Source organism: Melospiza georgiana, chromosome 3 (genome assembly GCF_028018845.1).
Source record: "Melospiza georgiana isolate bMelGeo1 chromosome 3, bMelGeo1.pri, whole genome shotgun sequence".
NCBI lineage: Eukaryota > Metazoa > Chordata > Aves > Passeriformes > Passerellidae > Melospiza > Melospiza georgiana.
In genome coordinates this window covers 115,999,181-116,014,559 of record NC_080432.1, presented here as the reverse complement: position 1 = coordinate 116,014,559, position 15,379 = coordinate 115,999,181, and positions in this window count along the sequence as shown.

Sequence of the window (15,379 nt, the reverse complement as noted above, 5' to 3'; positions counted from 1 at the left end):
ACCCTGCTGCCTGCAAACCCCCTCCCAAGAACTCCTTACTGGATACCTGATCACCCTCCCTCTCCCAGTCACCATCCTCAACTCACCTGAAGCCTCAATCCCAAACATCATCCTTGACACTGGGCAGATCCCTCTTGTGACACAATGAATCTGCTGAAAAATTGTTGTGCTTCAGAGCTGAGCAATAACAACCACTTCTCTCTGCTGCTCACCTAGGCTGCTGGTATCCAGAGTTACTTCCTAAAAAGAAAGACAAAGAACAGAGCTGTAACACAGTCACCATACACACTTCTGCTGCAGAGACAAATGGGGCCTCACCTGCTCGGGGCAATCCCCTCAACGGGATGGGGCCCTCTGGCACAGATTTAATCCATCTCAATCTGAAAAAAAAGGTAGGACAAGAGTCAAACTGTTGCAGGATAACTGAGGAGCTCCAGATATCCTGTGTCCATCTACAAAACCCACCTACAGTCCAACTACACCCCGCATTACACATTCCAAGTCCCGAGGACTTCTCCTATCGCAGCTGGCTATGCCGCAGGGCAGAGCAGCCCCGTCCCAAATGTGTGCAGACACCCGTGACACAGGACAGACAGGACAGGACAGACAACGGGGACACAACGGGAACAGACATCTCTTGGCAAGGAAAATGGCTGCAAGGACTGAGAGAACGCAAAAGGAGATGACCGAGCTGAGACCGATGGTGAGCTGATGAGGCTCAGAGAACCCTGGAGGAAGAAGATGCTAACTGAATGATTTATTCCAATAACTGCAAAGATGGATGCCTAGGAATCCTACAGTCAGAACCCTCTACCTAACCTCGTAATATTACAAGTCCTAATCCACCATAAAGGATCCAGGTGGGGCATAGCTGTCCGGACAGCTCAGGACAAGACCTGACAAGACACCTGACTGGATGCTTCCAAAGACAGAAGAGAGTCTGATGCCTGTCTGAGCTCCCCAGTCAAAAGTTCTATGGCCCGGGTGCCAGGCCAAGGAATGCAGAGATCACAGATGCTAACAAGGACGCCAAGGTTTCTGACAGGCCCCCCTAAGGTAAAAGACATGGCATACACAAACAACACATAATGCACAACAGACAAAGGACACGAGACACCCCGGGACTGCTCTGCCCTGCACACCTCAGCACTGGGATCAAAAGTGAGACGTGGCTATTATGGGGCCTAAGGGGCCACCTCATGAACACCCCACCCTCCAAATTGGACTCAAAAACCCCTCCCCGTAATTCCCAAACCAGCACCATGCCTTCATCCCCTCTGTGGGTCACAGCCCTCTACTTATCTCTCAGACATCTGGGGATGCTGGTCCCTGTCAGGTGCAAAGAAAGGCCACCTCGTCACCTGGGAAGGTCCTGCTGCCACCGGGCTGGTGTCTCTCAGACAGCTAGATTAAAGAGAACCAAACATCAGTGCCTGATCTTGGCACCGCATCGGCCAAAACCCCACCACTCTGCTACTCACCGCGCTCCTAAGAAGGCCCGGCACCTCCTAACCCTGACCCTCTGCCACACGTGGAATGCATCTGCACCTGAAAGAAAGTTAGAACTTATGTCAAACAAAACCAGGGTAACTCACAAGCTGCAAACACCTTATGTCAATCTGGGAACAGCATCCAGAGCCCAAGTACACCCCACATTACAAATTCCCACTCCCTATGGTTTGTCCTACTGCAGCAGGCCATGGGCAGGGCAGAGCAGCTCCGGCACAAACGTGTGTACACACCCGTGACACAGAACGTGACAAACACGGGGGACAAGAAACACGACACATCATGCTTGTGGTGAGGGTCTCGAGGGGAGAAGGCAAAAGGGACCCCAAAGACACACCAGGTAACACGGCACACGAGACAACACCAGACAGACCAGAGCTGTTCTGCACTGCCCGCCTGACATCTGCCATCAAAAGTAGAGCCTCTCCCTTTACCTGTCCTAAGAGGCCCTTGGAGAAGATTGCTTTTCCCACTGCCAATTTTTAAATCTGGCGCAAGAACTCCCAACCTGACACTCTCCCATCTCCAGGCCGTGGCCCCCGACTTACCTTTTGGATGATCGGCGATGTGGATCCACGTTGCACCTGAAATGAGTCTGCCTCGGAGGGCTCTGTGATGGCCTGCGAGCCTCTCGGTCAGCTGCAATAAAGAAAACCAAAACCAAACTATGAGTTCAGACTTATGTGGGCCAAATCCCACACAGGCAGCTACTTGCCCTTTCCTGAGCGTGCCTGGCTCCCTCTGGCTCCAGCTTCATCCTGATTCCAAGGCGGTGGCCTTTATTAGGAGTGGCACCTGGGTTAGAGAAAGGCAAAGTTAAATGGCATTGCTGTGACTGCAGTGGATGACCTTGTGTGCTGTAAGACATGGCAATGCCTCTGCTAGGCTTCTGAACAGCCTTGTGGGGGGAGGCCTTCAAATAAACAAATAAACACCCTTTCTCACCCTGCTGCCTGCAAACCCCCTCCCAAGAACTCCTAACTGGATACCTGAACACCCTCCCTCTCCCAGTCACAATCCTCAATCACCTGAAGCCTCAATCTCAAACATCATCCTTGACACTGGGCAGATCCCTCTTGTGACACGATCAATCTGCTGAAAAATTGTTGTGCTTGAGAGCTGAGCAATAACAACCACTTCTCTCTGCTGCCCACCTTGGCTGCTGGAATCCAGATTTATTTCCTAAAAAGAAAGACAAAGAACAGAGCTGTAACACAGTCACCATACACACTTCTGCTGCAGAGACAAATGGGGCCTCACCTGCTCGGGGCAATCCCCTCACCCGGGATGGGGCCCGCTGGCACAGATTTAATCCATCTGATTCTGGAAAAAAAGTTAGGACAAGAGTCACACTGTTGCAGGATAACTGAAGAGCTCCAGATATGATGTGTCCATCTACAAATCCCATCTAGAGTCCAACTACACCCCACATTACAAATTCCAAGTCCCCAGGACTTCTCCTATCGCACCAGTCTGTGCGGCAGGGCAGAGCAGCCCCGGCACAAATGTGTGATGACACCCGTGACACAGGACAGGCAGGACAGGACAGGACAGACAACGGGGACACAACAGGAACAGACATCTCTTGGCAAGGAAAATGGCTGCAAGGACTGAGAGAATGCAAAAGGAGATGACTGAGTTCAAACTGACGGTCAGCTGATGAGGCTCAGAGAACCCTGGAGGAAGAACATGCTAACTGAAGGATTTATTCCAAGAACAGCAAAGATCGATGCCTAGGAATCCTATGGTCAGAATCCTCTGCCTGCCCTCACATTCTTACAAGTCCTAATCCACCATAATGGATCCAGGTGGGGCATAGCTGTCCGGACAGCTCAGAACAAGACCTGACAAGACACCTGACTGGATGCTTCCAAAGACAGAAGAGAGTCTGATGCCTGTCTGAGCTCCCCAGTCAAAAGTTCTATGGCCCGGGTGCCAAGCCAAGGAATGCAGAGATCACAGATGCTAACAAGGATGCCAAGGTTTCTGACAGGCCCCCCTAAGGTAAAAGACATGACATACACAAACAACACATAATGCACAACAGACAAAGGACACGAGACACACCGGGACTGCTCTGCCCTGCGCACCTCAGCACTGCGATCAAAAGTGAGACTTTGCTTTTATGGGGCCTAAGGGGCCACTTCATGAACACCACCCACCTCCAAATTGGACTCAAAAACGCCTCCCGGTCATGCCCAAACCAGCACCATGCCTTCATCCCCTCTGTGGGTCACAGCCCTCTACTTATCTCTCAGACATCTGGGGATGCTGGTCCCTGTCAGGTGCAAAGAAAGGCCACCTCGTCAGCTGGGAAGGTCCTGCTGCCACCGGGCTGGTGTCTCTCAGACAGCTAGATTAAAGACAACCAAACATCAGTGCCTGACCTTGGCACCGCATCGGCCAAAACCCCACCACTCAGCTACTCACCGCGCTCCTAAGAAGGCCCGGCACCTCCTAACCCTGACCCTCTGCCACACATGGAATGCATCTGCACCTGAAAGAAAGTTAGAACTTATGTCAAACAAAACCAGGGTAACTCACAAGCTGCAAACACCTTATGTCAATCTAGGAACAGCATCTAGAGCCCAAGTACAGCCCACATTACAAATTTCAACTCCCCAAGGCTTGTCCTACTGCAGCAGGCCATGGGCAGGGCAGAACAGTTCCGGCACAAATACCCGCAGACACCCGTGACACAGAATGTGACAAACAGGGGGACAAGAAACACAACACATCATGCTTGTGGTGAGGGCCTCGAGGGAAGAGGGCAAAAGGGACCCCAAAGACACACTAGGAACACGGCACACACCGGAGCTGTTCTGCACTGCGCACCTGAAAGCTGCCATCAAAAGTAGAGCCTCTCCCTTTAGCTGTCCTAAGAGGCCCTTGGAGAAGAATGCTCTTCTCTTTGCTAATTTCTAAATCTGCCCCAAGAACTACCAACCCACTATTCTCTCATCTCCAGGCCCTGGCCCCCAACTTATCTTTTGGATGATCAGCGATGTGGATCCACGTTGCACCTGAAATGAGTCTGCCTCGGAGGGCTCTGTGATGGCCTGTGAGCCTCTTGGTCAGCTACAATAAAGTAAACCGAAACCAAAGTGTGAGTCCAGAGTTATGCGGGCCAAATCCCTGCAAGGCAGCTACTTGCCCTTTCCTGAGCGTGCCTGGCTCCCTCAGGCTCCAGCTTCATCCTGATTCCAAGGCTGTGGCCTTCATTAGGGGTGGCACCTGGGTAAGAGAAAGGCAAAGTTAAATGCCATTGCTGTGAGTGCAGTGGATGACCTTGTGTGCTGTAAGACACGGGAATGCCTCTGCTAGGCTTCTGAACAGCCTTGTGTGGGGGGGCCCTCAAATAAACAAATAAACACCCTTTCTCACGCTGCTGCCTGCAAACCCCCTCCCAAGAACTCCTAACTGGATACCTACTCACCCTCCCTCTCCCAGTCACAATCCTCAACTCACCTGAAGCCTCAATCTCAAACATCATCCTTGACACTGGGCAGATCCCTCTTGTGACACGATGAATCGGCTGAAAAATTGTTGTGCTTGAGAGCTGAGCAATAACAACCACTTCTCTCCGCTGCTCACCTTGGCTGCTGGTATCCAGATTGATTTCCTAAAAAGAAAGACAAAGAACAGTGCTGTAACACAGTCACCACATACACTTCTGCTGCAGAGACAAATGGGGCCTCACCTGCTCGGGGCAATCCCCTCACCCGGGACGGGGCCCTCTGGCACATATTCAATCCATCTCAATCTGAAAAAAAAGTTAGGACAAGAGTCACACTGTTGCAGGATAACTGATGAGCTCCAGATATGATGTGTCCATCTACAAATCCCATCTAGAGTCCAACTACACCCCACATTACAAATGCCAAGTCCCCAGAACTTCTCCTATTGCACCAGGCTGTGCGGCAGGGCAGAGCAGCCCCGGCACAAATGTGTGATGACACCCGTGACACAGGACAGACAGGACAGACAACGGGGACACAACAGGAACAGAAATCTCTTGGCAAGGAAAATGGCTGCAAGGACTGAGAGAATGCAAAAGGAGATGACCGAGCTGAGACCGATGGTCAGCTGATGAGGCTCAGAGAACCCTGGAGGAAGAAGATGCTAACTGAATGATTTATTCCAATAACTGCAAAGATGGATGCCTAGGAATCCTACAGTCAGAACCCTCTACCTAACCTCGTAATATTACAAGTCCTAATCCACCATAATGGATCCAGGTGGGGCATAGCTGTCCGGACAGCTCAGAACAAGACCTGACAAGACACCTGACTGGATGCTTCCAAAGACAGAAGAGAGTCTGATGCCTGTCTGAGCTCCCCAGTCAAAAGTTCTATGGCCCGGGTGCCAAGCCAAGGAATGCAGAGATCACAGATGCTAACAAGGATGCCAAGGTTTCTGACAGGCCCCCCTAAGGTAAAAGACATGGCATACACAAACAACTCATAATGCACAAGAGACAAAAGACACGAGACACCCCGGGACTGCTCTGCCCTGCGCTCCTCAGCACTGTGATCAAAAGTGAGACGTGGCTTTTATGGGGCCTAAGGGGCCACCTCATGAACACCCCCCCTCCAAATTGGACTCAAAAACCCCTCCCCGTAATTCCCAAACCAGCACCATGCCTTCATCCCCTCTGTGGGTCACAGCCCTCTACTTATCTCTCAGACATCTGGGGATGCCGGTCCCTGTCAGGTGCAAAGAAAGGCCACCTTGTCACCTGGGAAGGTCCTGCTGCCACCGGGCTGGTGTCTCTCAGACAGCTAGATTAAAGACAACCAAACATCAGTGCCTGACCTTGGCACCGCATCGGCCAAAACCCCACCGCTCTGCTACTCACCGCGCTCCTAAGAAGGCCCGGCACCTCCTAACCCTGACCCTCTGCCACACCCGGAATGCAGCTGCACCTGAAAGAAAGTTAGAACATATGTCAAACACCACCAGGATAACTCAAAAGCAGCAAACACCTTATGTAAATCTAGGAAAAGCATCTAGAGCTCAAGTACATCCCACATTACAAATTCCAACTCCCCAGGGTTTGTCCTATTGCAGCAGGCCTGGCGGCAGGGCAAAAGAGCTCCGGCACAAATATGGGCAGACACCCGTGACACGGAACGTGACCAACAGGGGGACGTGAAACACGACACATCATGCTTGCGGTGAGGGCCTCGAGCGGAGAAGGCAAAAGGGACCCCAAAGACACACCAGGTAACAGGCACACGGCACAACACCAGACAGACCGGAGCTGTTCTGCACTGCCCGCCTAAAAGATGCCATTAAAAGTAGAGTCTCTCCCTTCACTTGTCCTAACATGCCCTTGGACAAGATTGCTTTTCCCTCCACTAGTTGGTAAATCTGGCCCAAAAACTCCCAATCTCCTACACTCCCATCTCCAGGCAAAGGCTCCCAACTTATCTTTTGGATGATGAGTGATGGCAATCCACGTTGGTCCTGAAATGAGTCTGTCTCGGAGGGCCCCTGACAGCCTGTTAGCCTCTTGGTCAGCTACAAGAAAGAAAACCAAAACAAAAGTATGTGTCCAGAATTATGGGGGACATATCCCAGCCAGTCAGCTACTTGCCCTCTCCTGAGTGTGCCTGGCTCCCTCAGGCTCCAGCTTCATCCTGATTCCAAGGCTGTGGCCTGCATTAGGGGCGGTACCTGGGTAAGAGAAAGGCAAAGGTAAATGGCATTGCTGTGAGTACAGTGGATGACCTTGTGTGCTGCGAGACATGGGAATGCCTCTGCTAGGCTTCTGAACAGCCTTGTGTGGGGGGGCCCTCAAATAAACAAATAAACACCCTTTCTCACCCTGCTGCCTGCAAACCCCTTTCCCAAGAACTCCTAACTGGATACCTGAGCACCCTCTCTCTCCCAGTCAAAACCCTCAACTCACCTGAAGCTTCAATCTCAAACATCATCCTTGACACTGGGCAGATCTCTCTTGCGACATGATCCATCTGCTGAAAAATTGTTGTTCTTGAGAGCTGAGCAATAAGAACCACTTCTCTCCGCTGCTCACCTTGGCTGCTGGTATCCAGATTGACTTCCTAAAAAGAAAGACAAAGAACAGTGCTTTAACACAGTCACCATATACACTTCTGCTGCAGAGACAAATGGGGCCTCACCTGCTCGGGGCAACCCCCTCAACGGGATGGGGCCCTCTGACACATATTCAATCCATCTCAATCTGAAAAAAAAGATAGGACAAGAGTCAAACTGTTGCAGGATAACTGAGGAGCTCCAGATATCCTGTGTCCATCTACAAATCCCACCTAGAGTCCAACTACACCCCACATTACACATTCCAAGTCCCCGGGCCCTCTCCTATCGCACCAGGCTATGCGGCAGGGCAGAGCAGCTCCGGCACAAATGTGTGCTGACACCCGTGACGCAGGACAGACAGGACATGACAAACAAAGCACACAACACACAGACAGAAATCTACCGGCAAAGAAAATGGGCGCAAGGACTGATAGAATGCAAAAGGACATGACCGAGTTGAAACTGATGGTGAGCTGATGAAGCTCAGAGAACCCTGGAGGAAGAAGGTGACTGAAGGATTTATTCCAAGAACAGCAAAACCGGATGCCTAAGAATCCTATGGTCGGAATCCTCTGCCTGCCCTCACATTCTTACAAGTCCTAATCCACCAAAATGGATCCAGGTGGGGCATAGCTGTCCGGACAGCTCAGAACAAGACCTGACAAGACACCTGACTGGATGCTTCCAAAGACAGAAGAGAGTCTGATGCCTGTCTGAGCTCCCCAGTGCAAAGTTCTGTGGCCAGGCTGGCAGGCCAGGGAATGCAGAGATCACAGATGCTAACAAGGATGCCAGGGTTTCTGACAGGCCCCCCTAAGGTAAAAGACATGGCATACACAAACAACACATAATGCACAACAGACAAGTGACACGAGACACACCGGGACTGCTCTGCCCTGCGCTCCTCAGCACTGGGATCAAAAGGTAGACGTGGCTTCTATGGGGCCTAAGGGGCCACCTCATGAACACCCCCCACCTCCAAATTGGACTCAAATACCCCTCCCAGTAATTCCCAAACCAGCACCATGCCTTCATCCCCTCTGTGGGTCACAGCCCTCTACTTATCTCTCAGACATCTGGGGATGCCAGTCCGTCTCAGGTGCATAGAAAGGCCACCTCGTCAGCTGGGAAGGTCCAGCTGCCACCGGGCTGGTGTCTCTCAGACAGCTAGATTAAAGACAACCAAACATCAGTGCCTGACCTTGGCACCGCATCGGCCAAAACCCCACCGCTCTGCTACTCACCGCGCTCCTAAGAAGGCCCGGCACCTCCTAACCCTGACCCTCTGCCACACCTGGAATGGAGCTGCACCTGAAAGAAAGTTAGAACATATGTCAAACACCACCAGGGTAACTCACAAGCAGCAAACACCTTATGTAAATCTAGGAAGAGCATCTAGAGCCCAAGTACAGCCCACATTACAAATTCCAACTCCCCAGGGCTTGTCCTATTGCAGGAGGCTACACGGCAGGGCAGAACAGCTCCGGCACAAATATGTGCAGACACCCGTGACACGGAACGTGACAAACAGGGGAACGAGAAACACGAGACATCATGCTTGTTTTGAGGGCCTCTAAGGGGAGAAGGCAAAAGGCATGCCAAAGACACACTAGGGAAGACGGCACAGTGGACAACATGACGCAGACCGGAGCTGTTCTGCGCTGCCCGCCGGAAAGCTGCCATCAAAAGTAGAGCCTCTCCCTTTAGCTGTCCTAAGAGGCCCTTGGACAAGATTGCTTTCCCCTCTGCTAATTTTTAAATCTGGCCCAAGAACTCCAAATGGGCTACTCTCCCATCTCCAGGCCGTGACCCCCGACTTATCTTTTCAATGATGGGTGATGGGAATCCACGTTGCACCTGAAATAAGTCTGCCTCCGAGGGCCTCGTAATGACCTGCGTGCCTCTCGGTCAGCTACAATAAAGAAAACCAAAACCAAAGTGTGAGTCCAGAGTTATGTGGGCCAAATCCCAGCAAGGCAGCTACTTGCCCTCTCCTGAGTGGGCCTGGCTCCCTCAGGCTCCAGCTTCATCCTGACTCCAAGGCTGCGGCCTTTATTCAGAATGGCAACTGGGTTAAACAAAGGGAATGTCAAATGGCATTCCTGTGACTGCAGTGGATGACCTTGTGTGAGAAAGACATGAAAATGCCCCTGCTATGCTTCTGAAAACCTTGGGTGGGGGAGCCCTCAAATAAACACCCTTTCACACCCTGCTGCCTACAAACCCCCCCCCAAGAACTCCCAACTGGATACCTACTCACCCTCACTTCACCTACTCTCAATTCTCAAATCCCCTGAAGCCCCAATCTCACGCATCTTCTTGGACACAGGGACAATCCCTCTTATGACAGGATTGATCTGCTGAAAAATGTACTGGAGTTGACACACCCTGGAATCTGTGAAAGCTGCCCTCCTACTAAAAACAATGGAAGGAAAAAAAAAAAAAAAAAAACAAACACAAGAACAAAACCAGAAACTACAAACATACTTTACCCCCCCCTAAACACAAAACTCAAAACCACAAACCTAAATACTCCCTGTATTCCATGGCGTTTTCTTCACTGTATTTCCCAAGCCTCTGTTACTTTAGATGCCCAGAAACACCTGCTGAAAATGAGCTGAGATAAGCTAAAAGAGACTCTTCACTGAAATGAGAGGAGAGCTCTTACCCCAGCAGTTCCCAGGGAGGGAATGAAGGCCCCCAGCCAAGGCTGGGGTTAATATACCCCTGATAGTGCCCGCCTCTTGTTCCCATGATGCCCTGGAAAAGGGAGGGGACTAATCCCACCGGGTATAAAAGCCCTCAGAAGAGCTGCAGCAGTTTGGCTCCTCTGACTCAAATTCAAGAGGAGCAAAGGGCTTGTTAAAGAAGAAAGCTCTTCATTGAAAAAACAGTGCTTTCCATTTTCACAGCAACTACTTGCAGCAGAAGAACAGAAAACTGGTAAGACATTAAACTTTTTCTTAAGGTTACATAGATAGATACATTGGGTGATAAGCTGCTGCCTTACATAATTAGTCTTTGGTAATTGCTAAGTAGAACATCATGTAGGACTGAGTAGGGTGGAGAAGAAGGATAATGACATAAATAGTCTAACTCCCATTGGGACTCCTAATTAGGCCTAACTGCATTAGAAATAAAAATGAGAAAAAAAACCTCCTGGGTGGCTTATGTGTTAAGTACACGCCGGGCTCGCTCTTCTCTAAGATACCGGCTCCAAAGGCACGGAAAAAAAGTGGCCAGAAATGAATACTTGAATCCTAAAAATGCTGAAAAAGACACAGCTTCCTTCAAGTGAACCCATAGAAATTAGACAGCGGGGCAGTTAGGTCCACTGAAACTGATAACATGACAAATAAACTGATTCTACCCTATAATTCGTTCTCCGAAAATATTGTGAAACGAAGGGTTCTCCTCAATTTAAATTCCTCAAGCAATGAAAAAACAGAATTTTTTCTGGCAATCAAAACCCTTAACAACGAGGGACAGCTGGGGAAGGTTTGCAGGAGGCACTTACGACTCACAAACTGACCTGACTTTCCGGTGGTGACGGCTTGTGTCTGTGAGACGTCTGGCGCGAGGCACGTTTTCCAGCAAGCGGCCGGCCGCTCTGGTCCGTAGACCTCTGAACGCCGGTGCTGGCCCTTTTCCCTAGCAATGACAGCTAACTAACTCAGATTCAAGATGGCGATTTGCAAGAGGCACTTGGCACTACCAAAGTACCTTGAGGTGTCCCTGGTGCCAGCTGGAATCTGGAAGGCATACTTCACAAAACAGAATTTCAGGAGACACCGCACCGCTCCGGGCTACAGGCCCGTGAACGCGAACACCGGCCCTTTCCCCTGGCAAAGGAAACTCACCTGCCCGGGTTGGTTCAGAGGAGGCGCTTGGGACTGACTACGCAGCCTGATTTTGCAGAGGTGCCGGTGTGGGCTTGAGAGGCATCCTGTGCCATGCAAAATATGAGGAGCCGGCTGGGCACTCGTGGCGGCTGAGTCCTGACCAAAAATGCCACCCCGTTTCCTAGGTAAACAAAACTAACCGTTCCGGGTTCCTGGTGTCCCTTTGCAGAAGGCGCTTGTTATTGTTAATGCAGCCTGAGTGTTCACTGCTGCCGGCTTGGGTCTGCAAGGCATCTGACACAATGCAGAATTTTAGGAGCCAAACAGCCGCTCCAGGCCACGGGCACCCAAAGCTGGGTCTTTTCCCTGGAAAGAAAATGCAACAGACTACGTTCCTGATGGCAGATTGCGGGAGCGCCTTAAGACACTCAAACCAGCCTGACCTGCAAGTTGTGCCAGCTTACGACCTGGAAGCATCCTGTGCAATAGGGAATTTCAACAGGCAGCGGAACACGCTGGGCCTGAGGCGCCTGAAAAAAAATGCTGACCCGTTGCCCTGGGAAACGACGCTCAACGGCGCAGGGTCCTGATGGCAGATTCCGGGAGACGCTGGGCGCTGTCAAAGTAGCCTGACTTTGCAGTGGTGGCAGCTAGAGTCCGGGAGGCATCCTCTGCAATGCAGAAGTTCAGCAGGCGATGGGCCTCTCCGGACAACTGGCCCCTCAACACAGAGACCGGCCTTTTCCCCTATCAATCCACACTCACCAGATCACATTCGAGATGGCAGATTACAGAAGCCACTTAGCACTGTGAAACCAGCTAGAGTTGGAACTGATTCCACCTGAGGTCTAGGGGGCACCTGCGCAAGGCAAAAGGTCAGTAGGCAGACAGCCCCTAGGATCTGAACACAATAGGCAGCCCTTTACACAGGGAAGTGTAACTCACCGGCCGAGGTTCCTGATGGCAGACGGCAGGAGACGCGTGCTGAGGAAAAAGCAGCTGGAGTTGGAACTCGTGCCACCTTGGCTCGAAGAGGCATATTTGGCAATACAGAACTTTCAGCAGGCAGCCAGCAACTCCGGGCAAGGCCTCCTGAACACCACTGCCGGCCCTTTCCCAGAAGAAGAAAACTCAGCATCCCAGGTTCCTGATGGAATATTGCTGGAGCCATTTGGGACCCTCAACCGAGACTGACTGTACGGTGGTGGCAGCTTGGGTCTGGGAGCCATCCTGCGCAATGCAGAATTTTAGCCGGCTGATGGCCACGAAGGGCCCCTGGGCCCTGAATGTGAACACCAGCCCTTTTCTCAGGTAAGCGTGACTCAGCTGCCAGGTTCCTGATGGGAGATAGGAGACACGTGCCGAGGCCAAAGCGGCTGGTATTGGGACAGGGGCCAGCTGGGTCTGGGAGGCAGATTGGGAAATGCAGAAGTTCAGAAGGCAAACAGCCGGCCACTCCGGGCCAAACGCCCCTGAACACTAATGCTGACCCTTTTCCCAGGTAAAGAAAACCGAGCAACCCGGGTTCCTGATTTCAAATTGCTGGAGGCGCTTAGGAGTCTCAAATCGTCTCGACTCAGCACCTGTGGCAACTTGGATCTGGGAGGCATCCTGCGCAATGCGGAATTTCAGGAGCTAGCCGTCCACTAAGGGCCCCCGGCCCCTGAACGGGAACGCCAGCCCATTTCTCAGGGAAGCGTTACTCAACCACCCGGGTTCCTGATGGCAGATGGCAGGAGACACGTGCCGAGGGAAAAGGAGCTGGACTTGGAAGTGGTGCCGGCTTGGGTCTGGGAGGCACATTTGGCAATGCAGAATTTCAGCAGGCAGTCAGCCGCTCGAGGCAAGGCCTCCTGAACAACGCCAGCCCTGTCCCAGAAAAAGAAAACTCAGCAGCCCAGGTTCCTGATGCAATATTGCTGGAGCTATTTGGGACCCTCAAACCAGCCTGACTTGGCGGCGGTGGCAGCTTGGGTCCGGGAGGGATCCTGTGCGATACAGAATTTCACCAGACAGCTGTCCACAAAGGGCCCCTGCGCCCTGGACACAAATGCCGCCCGTTACCCCAGGTAAGTGTAACTCACCAGCTCGGGTTCTTCATGGAAGATTGCTGGGGACATTCTGAACCTTTAAACCAGCCTGACTTTGCGGTGCAGGGAGCTAGGGTCTGGGAGGCATACTGTGCGTTGCAGAATTTCAGATGGCAGACAGCCAGCCCCTCTGGACCAGAGGCTCCTAAACACTAGTGCTGTCCCTTTTCCCAGGTAAGCAAAACTAAGCCCCCCAGGTTCCTTGTTGCAGATTAGTGGAGGCACTTGGGACTCTCAAATGAGCTCGACGCGAGTGAGGTGGCAGCTTTGGTCGGGGAGGCATCCTGAGCGACGCAGAACTTCAGCAGGCAGACGGCCGGCCACTCCGGGCCACGGGATCCTTAAAATTAGTCCTGTCCCTTTTCCCAGATAAGGAAAACTCAGCCACCCAAGTTCCTGGTGGCATATTGTTCGAGGCGCTTGGGACTCTCAAAAAGATCAACTAGGCACAGGTGGCAGCTTGGGGCTGGGACGCATCCAGACCAATGCAGAATTTCAGGACGCAGCAGGCCACTACGGGCCACTAAGGGCCCGGGACTCCAATGCTGCCCTTTACACAGGGAAGTGTAACTCAGCAGCTCAGGTTCCTGAAGGAAGATTGCTGGAGCCACTTGAGACTCCCAAACCAGCTTGACTTTGCGGTGGTGGCAGCTGGGGTGCGGGAGGCATCCTGCCCGATGCGGAATTTCACCGGGCGGCCGGCCGCTAAGGGCCCCTGGGCACTGGACAAAAATGCCGCCCATTACGCAGGGAAATGTAACCCAGCCACCCGGGTTCCTGATGGCAGGAGACACGTGCCGAGGACAAAGCAGCTGGAGTTGGAACTGGTGCCGGCTTCGGTCTGGGAGGCACGTTTGGCAAAGCAGAAATATCAGCAGGCAGCCAGCCAATCCAGTCAGGGCCTCCTGAACACAAATGCCAGCCCTGTCCCAGAAGAAGAAAACTCAGCACCCCAAGTTCCTGATGGGAGATTGCTGAAGCCATTTGGGAGCCTCAAAGCCTCCTCACTCTGCAGCGGTGGCAGCTTGGGTCAGGGTGGCATCCTGCGTAATGCAGAAATTCAGCACGCAGCAGGTCACTAAGGGCCCCTGGGCCCTGAAAAAAGATGCTGCCCTTTACACAGGGAAGTGTAACTCACCAGCTTAGGTTCTTGATGGCAGATTTCTGGGGCCATTTGGGACCCTCAAACCAGCCTGACTCTGCGGTGGAGGCACCTTGGTCCGGCAGGCATCCTGCGCAATGCGGAATTTCAGCAGGCAGACAGCCACTCCAGGCAAGACCTCCGGAACACCACTGCCAGCCCTTTCCCAGAAGAAGAAAACTCAGCAGCCCAGGTTCCTGATGGCATATTGCTGTAGGAGCTTGGGAGTCTCAAACAAGTTCGACTCAGGTGAGGTGGCAGCCTGGGTCTGGGAGGGATCCTGCGCATTGCAGAATTTCAGAATGCAACCGGCCACTAAAGGCCCCTGGGCCCTGTATACCAATAATGCCCTTTACACAGGGAAGTGGAACTCACCAGCTCCGGTTCCTGATGTCAGATTGGTGGAGCCATTTGGGACCCTCAAACCAGCCTGACTTTTAGGTGGTGGCAGCTTGGGTCTGGGAGGCATCCTGTGCAATGTGAAATTTCAGCAGACATCCGGCCACTCCTGTCCCCAGCCTCCTGAAGACACATGCTGACCCTGTACCCAGGTGAGCAAAACTCAACCCCCAGGTTCCTTGTTGCAGATTGGTGGAGGCGCTTGGGACTCTCAAACCAGCTCGACTCGGCTGAGGTGGCAGCTTGGGTCTGGGAGGCATCCTGCGCAATGTGGAATTTCAGAAGTCAGCCGGCCACTAAGGGCCCCTGGGCCCTGAAAAGAAAAGCCGCCCTTT